Source organism: Felis catus, chromosome A1 (genome assembly GCF_018350175.1).
Source record: "Felis catus isolate Fca126 chromosome A1, F.catus_Fca126_mat1.0, whole genome shotgun sequence".
NCBI lineage: Eukaryota > Metazoa > Chordata > Mammalia > Carnivora > Felidae > Felis > Felis catus.
The window spans coordinates 152124166-152142160 of NC_058368.1; the positions used below are offsets into that span (position 1 = coordinate 152124166).

The following is a 17995-nucleotide window of genomic DNA, read 5'->3' on the forward strand; positions in this document are numbered from 1 at the left end:
ATGCTCTGTCTCTCTCTGTCTCAAAAATAAATAAACGTTAGAGGCGCCTGGGTGGCGCAGTCGGTTAAGCATCTGACTTCAGCCAGGTCACGATCTCGCGGTCCGTGAGTTCGAGCCCCGCGTCAGGCTCTGGGCTGACGGCTCGGAGCCTGGAGCCTGTTTCCGATTCTGTGTCTCCCTCTCTCTCTGCCCCTCCCCCGTTCATGCTCTGTTTCTCTCTGCCCCAAAAATAAATAAAAACGTTGAAAAAAAATTTAATAAAAAAAATAAATAAACGTTAAAAAAAAAATTTAAAACTGAAAATTCTTGTCAGAATTTAAGTAGAAAAGCTGACCTTCTCTGACATATCAAAATATGGATAACCAGCCAGTTTTCTTATTGTTTGAGAAGAGAGCTACAACTGTGGAAAGGAAGGAACTCTCATGTTGATTTCAAACTGGAGCTATCAATATAAATAGATATAGATAGATAGATAATGAAATAGATATAACTGTGTCTATATATGCATGTATGTGTGTGGTGTGCTGTGTCTTCTGGGAAAACAACAACAACAACAACAACAACAACCTAGAGGCAACAACACTCCAATAGCAATGACCACACCTAGTACCCATACTTTGATTTTTAAACATCATTGTAAATTAAAAGGAAACTGAGTTTCTTGGCTGATTAGATGATGCCAGGGTTGGGACTGGGAAAATACAGAATGTTCTTGGAATATCTTTGAGTCCAGAAAGAAAGAAATTGTGTGTTGCCTCCAAATAAGGACATGTCAAAATACACACACACATACACACACACACACACACACACACACACACACAGTTTGATGGTCTCCAACTGGCCAAACTGAGACAAATTGTGCATCAAAATAATGATAGTAACAGCATATAACTCATTGAATTAAATGAAATATAAGGATCCATGAGGTCATCCTAATTATTAAGTAAATAATTGAAAGGGGGAAATGAAATCTCTTCCTTATATAAAAATACCAGCTAATGAATACAGAAAAAAGTTACCAAATTAGAAATTTACTATGGAAATAATCATTGTGATACTATTTGTTTCAGGCACAAATCATCGATGGATACTAAACTAAAGGGTGAATATTTGATGAGACAGGATATTTACAAAGTCTCAAAGTATCTCTCCACAAGATACTTATTAATTATGAAGGGGGAAACAGTAACTTTATGGGAGAAACCTGGCAGACACCACCTTAACCAAATGATCAAAGTTAATTCACCAGTAATGGCAGTAAAAGCGCCTCCTGAGAAGGACACAACATCACTTCTGTGGTATTCCTGCTAAAAATGCATAACCTGAATCTAATAATGAAGAAATATCAGACAAACCAAAATTGAGAGACAAACTACTATATAACTAGTCTGGAGTCCTCAAAAACATCAAGGTCATGAAAGGCAAAGGAAGACTGGAAAATGTTCCAGAAGAAGGGAGATCAAACAGATACGGCAACCAAATACAATATGAGATCCTAGACCAGAAAAAAAAAGATAATTTGTTATGAGCATTACTAGAAAAACAGGCAATATTTGAATAAGTTCTTTACTATTATTTATTATATATTTGTACTATAATAATATTGGATTGCATGTAGGTGAGGAAAAAGTTTTCCTCCATCCTCTTAGGGTTGCTGGCTAGGTCTGAAAATTAAATTTAAAAAGATTAACAGGAGAAAAGCACATAGATTTTAATGTATCTTTACATGTACATGAGAGCCTTCACAAGGGAATGAGATCCAAAGAAGTGACCAGAGCAGGAAGCTTTCATACAATTTAGGTAAAGAAACCATAAATTTATGGAGAATTGACAAAACAATGGGCTTTGGGCTAGGGGTAGTGCTGGTGAAGAAGTTTTAGGAAAACAATGGCTAGTTTAACAAGATTTGTTAATTTCTTGTCTCTGGTGATAAGAATGTCTTCCCTCCTCCTGGTACTGGAAGGATGCCTTCACAGGGGTGATTTATCCCCTTTCAGGGAAGAAGGCTGAGGATGGAGAGGTCAGTTATCCTCCTGCTTCTGCCATTTTCTCAAACTCCTTCAGCTTAAAGTATTAAATATGCCAAGGTGTCTTTTTTTTGTGGTAGTATATCCTGAACCCTATTAGTAACAATGCCAGTTCCCTCATACATAACTATACTCTTGTTGTATAAGAGAATATTCTTGGTCTTTTCTATTCAGTTTTTTGTTTTGTTTTGTTTTTTAGAAATACAAACAGAAGCATTTAGATGTAAAGAGATAGCATACTTGCACATACTCTCAAAAACAGTTTAAGAAAGGGGATGGGGAGAGGATTACCACTCAGGGAAACTGGATAAAGGTTAAATACGTGTGCTATTTTTTCAGCATTCCTGCATTCTTAAATTATTTTAACAAGGAAAGTTAAAAAAAAAACCACATTTGGTACAATTTGGTACAAATGTAGAATATGGCATAGAAAATTCAGCTAGGAGGTTAAAGAATAATCTCAGGAGATAAGGGTGTTATTGTCAGAACAAAGCAAGAACAAAGGTGCCTCAATGATCTCTATCAAGGAGAATGATCTTTTACTGGGAAATGCAAAATAAGTATTGAATCAGAAAATGAAAAATGCAAAGACATGGTAAGAAAGCACCATGCCATTTAAAATGTATGTAAATCTAAGGAACAACATCTTGCCAAAATGAAATGCATCTCTAAAGTTCTCTGGGAAAAGCAACTTATTTAACAATTGCAGATGTGAAAGTCAATCTATCCTTGGGGATTTCAAAGAGACCATAGAGTCAGGGTATCCAGGTGCTACTCAGGAGATAAGCAGATGTTTTATTCATCTTCAAAAATGTAGGTCTTGGAAGAAAAAGCCAAGTTTGACATTATACAGACAAAATTCTGAAAGAGATTTTTAAATATTTAGGTCATGAGAACTTAAGGGGAAAAAAAAGATAATCACTGCAAGGATCACTGAGATCAAACCAAATCAAACTAACCTTGTTTTTTTTTCTAAGAAGATCAGTAGACGTACAGGTCAGAATGCAGGTCTTTGCTACCAAGAAGCCATTGCCAACATTCTACAACAAATCATCGTGAACAAAGTAGAAGGGTATACACTGATCCCACGTTCTAATACGGTTGACAGGAGGTGGGTTGAAAATCATTTAGATCATTATTTCAAAGTGTATTCAAACTGGAGAGAATGATCTCGTACTGTAAAGGATGCCATCCTGCTCAGTATGCACCAGAAAGGCAAATATGCCAAATTTCTTGGGCATGGCTTCAGAAATGAACTACAGAGGCAGAAATATATTCCACAAGTTGGAATTATTGGTTGAAGATAACAAGGCTATGGGTCCAATAAATTTTGCCTGATTATAAACTACAGAGAATTTGGAAATTGCTAAAAATATAAAAATAAAATATACTGACCAATATAGAGATTGACATTGCTAGTATTTTGATGTTTTTTCTTCTTAATTGTGTGTATATATGTGTATGTGTATTTTTAAGTGGAAACATACTGCGTATTCATTCATTACTTGATTTAGCAAATACATACAGCATGCCTGCCAGTGCCTGGCACTATTCTACGCACTGGGGACAGTCAGCTATAAATATATCAGACAAAACTCTTGAACTTATAAAAGTTGTAGCCAACATACACTTGAATACTTTATTTTCTTCAATTAAAAATACAATGAAGGGATCCTTCATGTCTTTAAATATTTTTTTAAAATTATACTAAATAACTGTATAATGTTTCATTAGTGGTATTATGATGCATTTGACCATCTCCCTAGTGTTGGATGCCTAAATAAGTTAAAATATTCTCAAAAATAACATTGAACAATTTTGGACACAAATCATTAATCCTATTTCTCATATATTTTCTTATAATATGATTCAGGAAATGTTATTATTGTTAAATTCTTCCTCTATCTTTATACCCAAACCAGCAACAAATGAAAGCTTGTCTTTCTTTACCATGACTATTGAATTAAAAGTTGAAAACAACCAACTACCATTTGGCAATTTGATGGGCTAAAAATATTTATTTTACTGAGGTTTCAATTTAAATTTTTATTATAAGTAAGGGTTGAATTATTGTATATTTTTTAGATATCTTCACTTACTTTTTTGGGAATTGTCTGTCATGCTTTTCTATTGGTGAGTAAAAATGTCCATTTTGTTCACATTATTTGCAAACACTCTTTATATAGGTAGGGAGAATAATTCTTTGACAAGGTAAGCTTTAATAAGGAAAAATGTAAAAAGAAAAATTGAGTTAATATTTCTCTCTCTCTCTCTCTCTCTCTCTCTCTCTCTTTCACACACACACACACACACACACACACACACACACACACACACACAAGATGAATTCCTGACTTAACTGTACTTCATTTCATTCTCAAAACCTGAAGTTTTGAGATAGCAGTAAATAATGACCAACAATGAAATATGCGAAGAAAAAAAGCAATATTAAGAGAAGGCATGTGTTCAAATTGTGGAAGGTAATAGTTTTACTGGTTTTTAAATGTAAAAAATCCCCCTCATATTTGAGTGTACATTTTAAGAGGGATATTGACATATAAAGGCTTTTCCGAAGACAGTAATCAGAAACAGAATAGAGTTGAAAATACACTGTGCCAGCAAAAGTGGAAGTAAGGATATTTATATTTACAAATGCAGTTTTTTTCCTTGTTCCAACTGTAAAAAAAAAAAAAAAGAAAAGAAAAAAAAAGATGGTATATATCGGAATAGACGAATTTTGTGGTTCTGTAGGACCCTAAGCTAGTATAGCCTCTACACATGGTAGAATCTCAACAAATAACTAAATAATTATTGAATACACATATAAATGAGTGAAGGAATGAATCACCAAATGAGCAAAAGTGATGTGCTACAATGAATATAAGTTCCAACATGCATGTTTTCAGCAACACAGAGACACCTTTCTAATCAGTAGTTTTTCCCAACAAAGAAAGGATGCCTCAAGCAACAGTGAGCACCTCAGGATTTTCAGGCATAGAGGAGAAGGAAGTGGGGTGACAGAGAGATGAGTTAGTATCCAGCCAAATGTTGAGTAAGGCCACTCTTCTAGGATTCTTAAATTCTATGAAAGTATATATACATATACTTTCAAAAAAAAGTATCAAAAAAATCAAAAAAGGAATGAATGGAATAAAATGGAAATAAAATGGAAGCTGAGAAATAAATAGACAAAATTCTAATTTCAAGCCTGAAGCGAAGACAATAGGTTGAGGAAGAGATTATTGTGAATAGCACAGTGTTTGAAAACCTACTTCAAATGGGAAACCTGAGTGTCCAGAACTCAGATTTTCAATGTCTTTTAAAGTAACTTACAGCCATTTATACTACTTTTTGTGTTTTAGAATGGAATCATAAATCTGAATGTGATATTTGACCAAAATGTTGAATGAATAGAAAATGTTAGTGAACTACATTTCATTCATACTCAAAATTTTTGGTTTTGTGAGTAATAAAGAACACTCAATAAATATGATAGTGTTTCATCATTATTAGCACTCATCATTTAAACACAGCTGGCTTGATAGAATAAATCATCCTAGAGAATGGGTATAATTGAGATAAGAATCTTCCTCTAAACTTTTATACCTAATACATTAACTGCAATCATGTTTCCAGCCAAATTAATCAAACAGATATATAAACTATTTAAGACGTTTGAGTGGGAGAGCCAGAGCCACTCTTTCTAGGCTCAGTCTGCCAAAAACCATTGGAGGCGTCTCTATTTCTAATATTAGATACTACAATTGGACCTCCGCCTCCTGTCTCCAGATAGCTACTCAGTAGGGCCGACTTTCTCTCAGCTTATGTGAAGTTAGAGGAGAACAAGATTTGTGACATTCTGGGATTTTGCCAGAATTCAGTGGGAGGTAGGACCAAGGCTGAAGGCCAAGTGACAAATCCACTAGATAGCTGCACAAAACCTACCCTCATGCTTTTGTTGATTAAAGTGTCATATTATTTTTTTTTTCTGAGCGTGGGGGTAGGGAGGAAATAATCTACTTTTTGCAAGTGTCTCTCCAAGAAAAATAGTTCCAAGTTGAGGCTGGTATACTGTGAGGGGGAAAAAAAAAACAACTAAAATAAAAAGCTTAGCTGTAGTTCATTAACTTTAATTGGTTTTTGTTGCCTCTCCTCAGGTTTCCTGGATCTTTCAGCTATCTTCTCCCCCAACTCTCTGCTTCCCCTTCTTCTACCTCTCGCCTCCTCCCCCTCCAATCTGGCTTTCCCTCCTTCCTGGCAGCAGTTTTAGCTTTAATTTGATAGTAAAAAACTGAATCCAAAGTTAACAAAATTCTTCAGATTCAACTTCTTTGAAAGAAAAAGAAGTTTCAGAAAAAGAATGGATATCTCAGTTTATAACCAGCACTCCTTCAAAGGCACATTCCCCACATGTCACAGGTGCTCTAAGAAGGTTACATGGAGAATATGAATGCCTGAAATCATTCGTCTGTTTCAAAGTGTCTTTGGAGGACTTATGTAGTACAAGCACTGTTCTGGGCCCTAGAGGCAAGCAGAGAAGAAAACAAAGTCCCCTTTCTCATGGAACTTAAAGTTTACTCAGACAGACAGACAAAAACAAATGAACAAACCATGATATTAAAACTTGTTAATGAAAAATGCTATCAACAAAACATAAAGCATGGAGAAGGAATTAGAGCATTGGAGTGCACTTTAGAGAGTTTGGTCAACAAAGGCTTCTGTGAGGTGTCTTGAGCAGACACCTAAAGAAAGTGAGAATATAAACCATGTGACCCCAAACAAGGGAACATGCAGCAGTAAGAAGGCCAATACATCTGGAGTGCAGTAGGCAAGAGGGACATGAGAGAAAATGAGGTCAGAAATAAATATAAATATATGTGTCTGTCTCACATCCATACCCCTTGGAAAACAGATTGATTGCATTTTATCAGCCATATTTGATATTTAAAATGTGGCTTCAGAAAATATAAGAACCTGCCTATTTTAGATCCACTCAGAACTCCCCACATATACAGATTCTTTTTAAAACCAAAGCAAAACAGAAAGGAATGCTAAATTGCTTTTAGGTCCACTGGATGATTTCCATTAGCCTTGACTTATTTTAAGCTCAAGACACACACAAGTGCTAATTTTCATCACTAATGTAGTCCAACCTGATCTATCCAGGCAGAATTGCACCTAAACCTCAGACTTAATTCAATGCTTCCTAATGGAAATGGAAGCCACTTTTGGAAGGAAAAAAAAAGTTTTAGAGAGACAAAATACTGCATTATTGCAATATTAGGCAAAGAATATTGTCCAGAACCAAGAAAAGTCAGTTCTAGTCCTGGCACCTGATAATCAGAAAGTGATTTTATTATCTGAGCCCTAATCTGTATAAGAAGAATATAATGAATTCATGATTTCTATAAAAATTATTTAAGATGTTAATTTTTTTAATTCTTGTTTTTTGAAAGAGAGAGTGTTTGTGTGCAAGGGGGTGAGGGACAGAGGAAGAGGAAGGGAGAGAATCTTAAGCAGACTTCATGCTCAGATAGGAGCCCAATGCTGGGCTTGATCTTGTGACCATGAGACTATGACCTGAACCAAAATCAAGAGTTGGATAAATCTTTAACCAATTGAGCCACCCAGGTACCCCAAGATTTTAAATTCTATCATTAAACCTCAAGTAGATTCAAGATTGGTAATAGATTCTTGGATGATAAATCCACATCCATGACTTATCCTTTGGTGACACTGCATCAAACAGAATACTGGTCAAGACAGGTAATTTTTCATTATGGAAAAAAAGATTTAATGTAAGAATAAATGGAAAACGAAAAGCAAAAAGAGGAAAGGTTTTGAAAAGAATAAATAAAAAGGGTTAGGAAAATGAAGTAAAAATGAAAATTTAAAGCCCAATATAATTCTGTAGATAGCCAAACTACTCACTGGATGCTGAGAGTAGATCAGGAAAAGAGAAAATCCATATAGTAAGTTCAACACTAGGAAAACAAGAAAGTTCTGTTAATAATAATATCTCCTGCACCTTTTATTTATGCTGTATCCCACAGAGTTAGAATCAAGTTGATTCAAACATATCCCAGAACCTTAAATTTTACATCGTTAGATTTATATTTAGATGTACTCATATACACAATATATTATATATATTGTATACATGTATATAAAATATTACATGTTACATATATTTTACACATACACACAAGGTCCCTGAAACTACCCTTTCTATAAATCTACTTAATCTCAGTATGACTTATTTTATTTGAGAAATAGGATTAACTCTCTTAGAAGAAGAAGAAGAGGAAGAATGAGGAGGAGGAAGAAGAGGAGGAGAAGAAGAAAGTGAAGAAGGAGAAGAAGAAGAGGAGGAGGAGGAAGAGGAAGAAGGAGAAGAAGAAGAAGGAAATCGTGCCATTTGCAACTATATGGGTAAAATTGGAAGGCATTATGCTAAGTAAAATAAGCGAGACAGAAAAAGGCAAATACTGCATGATATCACTATTATGTAAAAATTTTTTAAATTACAGAACTCAGAAATAGAGTAGAATGAATGGCGGTTGAGGGTGGAGGAAATAGAAAGAAACTGGTAAAAGGGCACAACTTAACAGTTATATGATGAATAAGATCTGAGGATCTAATATATAACATGGTGACTGTAGTTGATAATACTATACTGTATAATTCAAATTTGCTAATAAGGTAGAATTTAAGTGTTCTCACTGAAAAAAGAAAAGGAAATATGTAAAGTGATGGATATGTTAATTCAATGGTGGAAATCCTTTCACAATGTATACATATAACAAATCACCATGTTATACACCTCAAATACATTATAATTTTATTTGTCAATTATACCTCAATAAAGCTACAAAAAGAAAGAAAAGAAAAATTAATCTTTATGATAACTGGGAAATTATGAATGGAATAGACGTTCCCCAACAGGGCAGAACAAAAACATGATTTTAAGAGTATAAAAATGCAATTAATTAGCTCTTAAAAGGATCCATTGCCCCCAAACACTCAGCACAGTACACCTACAGTAGCATATCATGAATAAAGGACATGATGCCTCAAGATGCATTTTCAACCGTCTCTGTGAAAGGACAAAAAGGGAGAGAGGTTAACAGTTAAACATCTACTCCAGGACAGATACCATTTCAGTTGTTTTATGCATGCTATCTTAGTTAATCCTCAGGAAAGCACTATGAAGTGTGTGTTATTCACTGCATTTTAATAAGAAGAGATTATATATTATATAATATATACAGAGCATTAAAGATTCATGGATTTCACTAATATGCCCAAACCCAAAAAATTAATAAATGCTAGAACCAACATTTGAATCCAGGTCTAACTGCCATACTCTTCAACTAGAATTTGTCAAAAGCATAAATTAACTTATGAATTTACTTTGGACATTGTCAACCATCACAATTTGTAACTTTTGGTGCATTGGGACAAGAACTGGGCCCACACTGATGGGACAGCATCAATCTTTCAGGAAACAATTTGCATGTGTACTATGTAAAGAACACCAAGCTAGTTACACATACATATACATATACATATACATATACATATACATATACATATACATATACATATGTGTGTATCAATTTCTCAATTATTTGATCATTAATTAGCACTTATAATTATGAGCCATCTTTATGCCTAAGCATACTATATTTCTAAGAAAGGGACAATGATACAACCAAATAACATAAGCAAATAATTTCCAAGGTACGGTTTGGTGTCAATAATCAGTCAGTTCAACCTCTTATCCATCACATATATAGCTGCACTGCTGGATAAGGATAATCTCGTATTCTCAGTGATAATCTTGGGCACCATGATACTCTCAACCATCAAAGTCTGAATCATGTTAGCTCTAAACTTATAGGAGTAGGAAAGCATATTCATAAATACATTTGAGGAAAAGGGTTATAACAAATGAAAATTCAGATTTCATTTCACCAGTCTCATGCCTTCATTTCTTTTCTAGCCTTTAGGTAATTAGCAAGAAAGAAGTGTTTTCTCTCAAATGTAATGACAAAATCCTCCAAAAGACTTTACTTCTGGTGTCATCTCAGAGTTGCACAGTTTGAGATAAAGGTATAAGCTTATATTTTCAATTGCTTTGATCCAAATGGCTATGGACATTTACAATAATTTGCTATTAATACAATGTCTTTTCTAAAACAAAAGTATTTTGCAACTTCATGCTCCTAAGAGTCATTAACTATGTATGAGTATGTGAGTTTAAAGATAACAGAACGTCATCCAGTGTACATAGCACACCTTCTCCTTGAGGAGAATAGTAAACCATTTATATCCTGGGATATTAAGATGTCACAAGTAGATTTGCTACACCTTGAACTAGTCTCCTTGAATACCTTCATCATTCTGACTCCTGCACCCCCCCCCCCCCACTGGAATTTATCTGAAATCTCCATTTACAGAATGTAATTTCTGTAGTACGAATTCTATTAAAAAAGTATTGGGGCACCGGTTAAATGTTGGTTAAGTGTCAGACTCTTGATTTCAGCTCAGGTCATGATCTCATGGTTCATGAGATGGAGGCCTGTGCAAGGTTCTGCACTGACAGTGTGAGCCTGTTTGGGATCTCTCTCCCCATCTTTCTGCCCCTCCCACCTCAAAATGAATAAACTTAAAACTACAAACATATTACAGAGTAGTAAGAATGAGTGAATAAGTAAATGAATGAAGGGATGAAACTTCTATTAATAGGAATTTCAGAGTCATTCATAAGAACTGACTTGGATTATGAGGATTTAGGGCTCTTTTCTATGGTTGAATAATATTCCATGGTATACACAGACACAACAACTTCTTTATCCATTGATATGATGAAGAACACGTAGGTTGTTTTCATACCTTGGCTCTTGTGAATAATGCTGCAATGAATATGGGAGCACAGATATCTCTTTGAGATAGTGATTTTATTTCCTTTGGATATATTCCCAAAAGTGGAATTGCTGGGTCATCTATGTGATAGTTCTATTTTTAGTTTTTTGAGGAGACTCCATACTTTTTTCCACAGTGGCTGTACTGTTTGCATTCCCACCAGTAGTGTACAAGGGTTTCCTTGTCTCCATGACCTCACCAGCATTCTCAATGTCTTTTTTTTAATAATAGATATCCTAACAAGTGTAAGTTGGTATTTCTTTATTATTTTGACTTCCATATCCCTAATATTTAGTGATGTAGAGCACCTTTTTCAAGTACTTGTTGGCCATTTGTATGCCTTCTCTGGAAAAAAGTCCATTCAGATCCTTTGCCCATTTTGTTGTTTCTGCAATTGAGTTGTATAAATTCCTTGTATATTTCAAATATTAACCTCTTATTGGATATATGATTTGTAAATATTTTCTCCCATGCCAGAGGCTGTCTTTTCATTTTGTTGATGATTTCTTTTCCTGTGCAGAAGCTTTATGGTTTGATGTTGCCCTATGTATTTATTTTTGTTTTTGCTGCCTTTGCTTTTGGTATCAATTACCAAACTTTATTGCCAAGACCAATGTCAAGAAGCATACCCCCAATGTTATCTGACAGGAGTTTTATGGTTTCAGGTCCTATATTCTAGTCTTTAATCTATTTTGAGTTGATTTTTCTGTATGGTATAAGATAGAGATCCAGTTTCATTCATTTATATCTCGCTGATCAGTTTCCCCAAAACCCTAAGAGATTGAAGAGACTATTCTTTACCCATGGTATATTCATTCCCCACCTTTCTCTCTCTCTCTCTCTCTCTCTCTCTCTCTCTCTCTCTCTCTCTCTCTCTCAGCAAATAAATGAACTTTTCTTAAAAAATCAGCTTTTAGTTTCATTGATTTTTTTCTATTGTCTTTCCAATCTATTTCTCACTTTAGATCTGTTAAAATTTGTTTTATATATTTAGATGCTCTGAAGTTCAGTACATAAATATTTATAATTGTTTTATCCTCTCGATGAACTGACCACTTTATCATTATATAATGACCTTTGTCTCTTGTTACAGTTGATTTAAAGTATTTTTTATCTGACAGAATAGCAGCTACCCTGCTCTCTTTTGGTTTTTATTTGCATGGAATGTCTTTTTCCATTACTTCATTTTATATGTGCCTTGAAAGCTAAAGTGTCTCTTCTAGGCATATGATTGTGTCTTTTTTTAATCCATTTATCCACTGTATGTATTTTGATTAGAGAATTTAGTTAATTTACATTTAAAATGATTATTGGTAGACATACACTTACTATTGAGTTTTGGTTTATTGGTTTTTTTTTTTTGTTTTTTTGTTTTTTGCTATTTTGTGGTTCCTTTTTTCCTTTCTTCCTCTCTTGCTTTCTTCCTTTGTGGTTTGATAATTTTCTTTAATGGTATGTTTAGATTCCTTCTTTTTATCTTTTGTGTATCTACTGCAGGTTTTTGCTTTGTGGCTACCATGAAACTTACATAAACTATCTTACCATTATTAACAGTCTATTTTAAGCTGATAAGCAGTTGAGGGTGTGCCAAGACCAAACAATGTCCCAAAACAAATGATCTCAAGCAGGTAGATGCAGGCTAATTAGAAGCCAAACCCTCAGATAGCAGCTAAGAAAGTATGTACTGAAGCCTCTTCCAGGGAAAAACTAGGAGATGTGCATTTTTACCTACTTCCTCTGCACTAAGTCCAGCTATATAGCTGCAAGGGAGGTGGGGAAAAGGGGTGCTTCTATTCCAGGGCAAAAATTGTTTCTTTTTTTTTTTCTTCTTTTTTGCTATAGACCCATGGGACTCAGGAATGCAAGTCCCACTGACTGTCAGAGCTAGGGGATTTTGTCACTCTTCCCTTGGATAGCAGTTATAAAAATTAGGACACTAGATGTTTGGACAAGCTCATACTAGCAAATTGGTGTTACTGTTGGAGTAAGCCAGATGGAAAAGTCAGGGGAAATGTCCCCTGGCTTCCCTGGTCTCTGAGAGAATCTCAGCAACCCCAGATGCATGCAAATTAGAAGCTGGGCCCTCAGGCAGCAGGTTATAAACTATGCATTCAAATCTCTTCCTGGGAAAGACAGGAAGACAGGAGTTTCTGACTGCTCCCCTCTGCCCTGAGCCCTAGGAGGATAGTCACAGGGAGTGCTTGCACACCTATTAAGAACTGCTTATTTGCTTACTACAGTCCTTCAGATTTTGCAGAGACAAGGCCCATGCACTTTCAGAAACTGGTGTTGTGGGGACCCATCCCTGCAGTGGGAGCTTAAAATTGAGACACTAGAAGTCCAAACTCTTTGCTCCTCAGAAAGAAGCTGGGAATTGGGGGTTCCCTCCCAACTGTATGTCACTGTGTCATGGATAGAGTGTATCCAAGAGTGTGTCTCAGTCTTTCCCACCTGTTTCAATATATGTATTTTCTCATTTTCCCAGTGTGTAGGACTCACTGGGCTAGTTTCTGAATTTCTCTGAGGGAAGTGCTCCATGTGTGACTGTACATTCAGTGTCTGTGGAAGGAAGAAAGTTCAGAAGCCTATTATGTCTCTATCCCTACTGTTATGCCCTCTTTTAATCATGCTAGGGATTGATGATTACCCAAGGCTCATGAGTCTGTTTCTCAGCCAGAGTGAGTCTGATTCCTTTCTTTAATCAATTTATATATCATTCTTTAAACATTGTTATACATGTTCCTGCCTCCATAAGTCAAGTATTTTGAATATAATTTGTATATCAAAAATATATTTTCAAGCAAGATATTGAATGAATTTTTTACTTAAATATTTTAGAGAGAGAGCAGAGGAGAGGGGCAGAAGGTGAGAGAGAATCTTAAGCAGGCTTTACACTCAGCATGGAGCCCCAACCCCACAACCTTGGGATCATGACCTGAGCTGAAATCAAGACCCGGATGCTCAACCAACTGAGCCACCCAGGCACCCCTGATATTGAACTATTGAAGTACAAAGAATTAAATACAAAAAAGAATCTTAGCCCTCTGTGAGTTCACATCCTAGTTACGGAGATAAGGATGTCAAGAAATAACTATGCTAGGGGTGCCTGTGTGGCTCAGTCAGTTAAGTGTCCTACTTCGGCTCAGGTCATGATCTCACGCTTCGAGAGTTTGAGTGCTGCGTCAGGCTCTGTGCTGACAGCTCAGAGCCTGGGGCCTGCTTCGGATTCTGTGTCTCTCTCTGTATCTGCCCCTCCTCCGCTCATGCTCTGTCTCTCTCTCTCTCTCTCTCAAAAATAAACATTAAAAAAATTAGAAAAAAAAAAGAAATAACTATGCTGTAAGCAGGTCTATTCCTAGCATTTTCTCGACCAGAGCAAGCATACAAATGGAGGTTCACATACTCAATGTCTAAATATTTTTAAAAATTATAAATTAAGCTATAAACAGTTGTATAAAATATTTTATTTTTCTACCTTGACAAATAGGTCTTCTTAACAACAAGGACTACTAGGACTACTAGGTTCTGAATTCCTCAGAGTTCCAGGCTAGAAATCAAAGTCATTGAGGAAGCTGTCCTTTAGCCCCAGGCCTGTCCCTCCTCTCATCACCTGTCTTTTACCATAAAGGGCTTTGGGGACATGTATATGGACACCATAGGCAACAAGCCCATGCTCCAACCACATTCTATCCATCATTGAAACTTAATGGTGCTCATACCAACTGCATGGACTATTCTCAGATGTAAAACCCCAGGGAAAAGACCCTCAGCAGTTTCTAGAATGGTACTGTGGCCCTTTGTGTAGGAAGTTTTATGGCACCAGGGTATCCACAGCAAAAATCAGAAAGGGGGAGGTTAGGGCTTTGGGTAACATCCCTTTGACCACACAGACCTCTCTCCAGGTGGAGGAGGGTCAGAGACCTTTACCTCAGGGCCCTTCTATCCCACAGTTGGGGGTGGCACTATCTATGGTTATCTTAAAAGAGGTGTCTACAAAAAGCTAGTGGATCTCTGAATGACAGTTGTTCTTTGCAGAAGTGAGGAAGTTTTCAGAGAAGAGATGGCATTTGAGCTGGGTCTTACAGCATGAGTGGGAGTTTGCTGTGCAGAGAAAGGAGGGAAGGGCACTCCAGGAAAAGAAACAGCATATGGGAAAACACAAAGTTTGAAAGAGTGGCATATTCAGAGAATGGTGAGAAGTTCCTTGTGGCTGAAGCGTAGGGGGCATGTGGGAGATGAGAAGAGATGAAGGTGGCTGGGTTTGTGGAGGGGAAAGACTGGGGAGGCATCATGATGAATGTTGTTCTCCCAGAAGACACTGGAGATTATGTAATGGTAGCAAGGCACACTCTAGGATCAGCCTTGTGATTTGAGAGAGGACATCTGGCAGTATGGACAGATTAGAACTGGAGAGATCAAGTGATAGGCAGTTGCATCTGGGAAACAATGACGCATAAGGCCGTTATGAAGCATTGACAGCCTATACATGAACATTCTAAGTTACATCTAATCTATGGAACTGGATAAGAAACATGAAGAATGAAGAATAAGGTTTCAAATGTGCAGTCATCCCAAAAATAAAGCTATGGATACTGGGACAGGGACTCAAAATGAAGAAATACTTAACAGGGAGAATCAGTATAATGAGGCTAATTGGATAAGGAAGGAGGGGTAAGGGTAACTGAAGGATTGAGGATGACTCAGAGGCTTCTAGTTTCAGTAGATTATAATGATGGTAACTGAGATGAGACTATAAGGGGCACTGCTTTTCTGGAGTTGACAAAAGTCACTTCATTTCTATGATCTTATCCTCACGTGAAAGCACAGTGTCAGACCACAAGATTCCAGGCCTCTACACTGAAAGACCCCCCAAAATTTTGCAGTTTTTTCCTTTTTCTGCTACTTAAAGCTTCTCTGCCCTGGTCCTTTTTGACAAGATTGTCACTTGTCCTATCTTTGTGGTGTCCAACACCCAAAAGGGACTCTAAATCAAATCAGTCTATATGTTACAATTACAACATTAAATGAGGATCAAAAGATGGACACAGGGACTCCTCTAGATTAAAATGTGGAAACTCCAGGGCATCCTGCTTTGGTTTCTTCCTTGGTTGCTTAAAAGCTCTAGCCCAATAAACTGAAATTGTCAGTTTTGACCTCCAAATAAGAAGTATAACTGCCAAAATCTGCAAAAGAGGCCTTGGGGCAATTTAAAGGAATGGGGGTGTCTGTTTCTAATCCTTGTATGTTGGCTTTATTTTCCATGATGGGATTTTTTTTTTTTTTGAAACGGTCGTTTCTTTTTTCCCTCCTAGATCACACCAACATTGTCGGAAAACCTTTTATATCAACTCTGTGCAAACTTGAAATATAAAGGCAAACTTCAATTCGGCCATTTAAATTTCTTCCTCCCATTTCAAATCCCTAATGGTTTGGAGAGTTTAAAGGGCCCTAGAAGAAGCATTTACAGCTAGCTCAGTCCTAAGAGAACAATTGAGTAGACTGACCTAGAAATAAAGCTGGCAACTTTAGCCCAGGCCTGGTAGAAATCCTGGGGCAGGGCCCAGCTGTGCTCTGCACAGCCCACCTAACTGGCAGGGGAAGCACCACCTCACCTACCAGGGCCAGGGTGGGCTTTCTCCGACTGCGCTAGGGCTGGGCACATGCGCATGCGTGCTTCTCACCCTCCCAGCCTGTCAGTCTGGTGCCCATCCAGGACTACTTAACACAATGACCAAAACATCAAATACAACAAAAACAATAGTAGCTCAGTAAGGAAAACGACAATAAGTAGGATACAGATCCATTATCACTGATTGCTTTCAGTTTAATAAAAATATTTTTGTTTCAGCAACTTGAGTTATGTAGGTATCTGTGATCGTGATTGCCATATACAAAAACAATAATGAAGGCATTTTTTTTTATATTCTTTCAGGCATATAATTTTAAAGAGATTGTTTTAAAGCCTAATTTCTTCCAATTATATAAACATACTAAGAATTTTCTCATGACTTTTTTAAAAAATATTTTTATTCCTCCATTTTTAGATTGCTAATTAATTCAAGGTTTGGGTTGCTTTGTTGCTTTTTTTTTTTTCAATAAAAACATACTTCTGAAAGACCTCAATTATTTGCTCTTCCTAAATGTTTTTCATTGCAAGGATTAGAGGTGATAAATCACATTCAGTTTATCTCCTACGGTTTCTTCTAGCACATTGTCAACTCCCCTCTCACCCTCATGTGCACACCCCCTGCATAGTAACTGCATATGGGACAGTGTAAAGGCTGTGGGATAAGTGACACTATTAGCGCAGTGTGGTGGCTTTGATGTGTAGCTCTCGGCAGGGTTGCCAGAAGAGTGACAGACTCCCGCTCTAATGCGAAGACTATTTCTCATTTACTCAGTTCACTTCTAATAGTCTTATGTTACCATTAGTGGCACAAAGCAGACAGACATCATGGCTGAAAAATCTCACATCCTTGGGATTAGATTATTATATTAAGTGCCAACTTTCTATATGCAATAAGCCCTTAATTAAAAAGAAAAATAAAGAAAAATATTTTTACAAAGAAAACTACTCAAATGTATAATTGGTATAAAAATGAGGTCGATTATTTTTACTTTAACTCAAATGAGGAATATTATATCCCACCCACCACCACCACCCGACACTCAGGGGTAAGGGTATGGAAACTCAAATTTTTCTGTGCAATTTTATAAGGCAAAAGCTGTCCTAGTCTCCCTGCATGTGCCAGTGTTCTACAAATTTAGTTTGCCAGTTTCTAAGCCTTGAGCAAAACGCTGTTCCCAAACAGGAACGACAACAAAAAAAAATTAATGAATAATTTTGTATCTAAAAATAAACCATATTAACAGTTGAAAATTGGAAAAAGGATCAAAGGCACCCAAGAAAATGGAATGGATTGCACTCTGTGAATGAAGGAGGAGTTAACCAATGAGCAGTTAACCAGTAGGTTTAAAGCAGAAGCCAAGCTACCTATAAATGTGGGAACATTTTAAGTGTGAGAAAGCTGTTAAAG

General features: G+C 36.4%; 1 long non-coding RNA gene across 1 annotated transcript; it reads right to left on the reverse strand.

The window, feature by feature from the left end:
- Positions 1-231: 231 nt before the first annotated feature.
- On the reverse strand, positions 232-11360 carry LOC123379075. Its single transcript, XR_006583068.1, has 3 exons — positions 9072-11360; positions 7962-8014; positions 232-4246 (listed from the first exon to the last, which is right to left on the reverse strand). It is a non-coding gene; the product is annotated as an uncharacterized LOC123379075 (long non-coding RNA).
- Positions 11361-17995: the final 6635 nt, after the last annotated feature.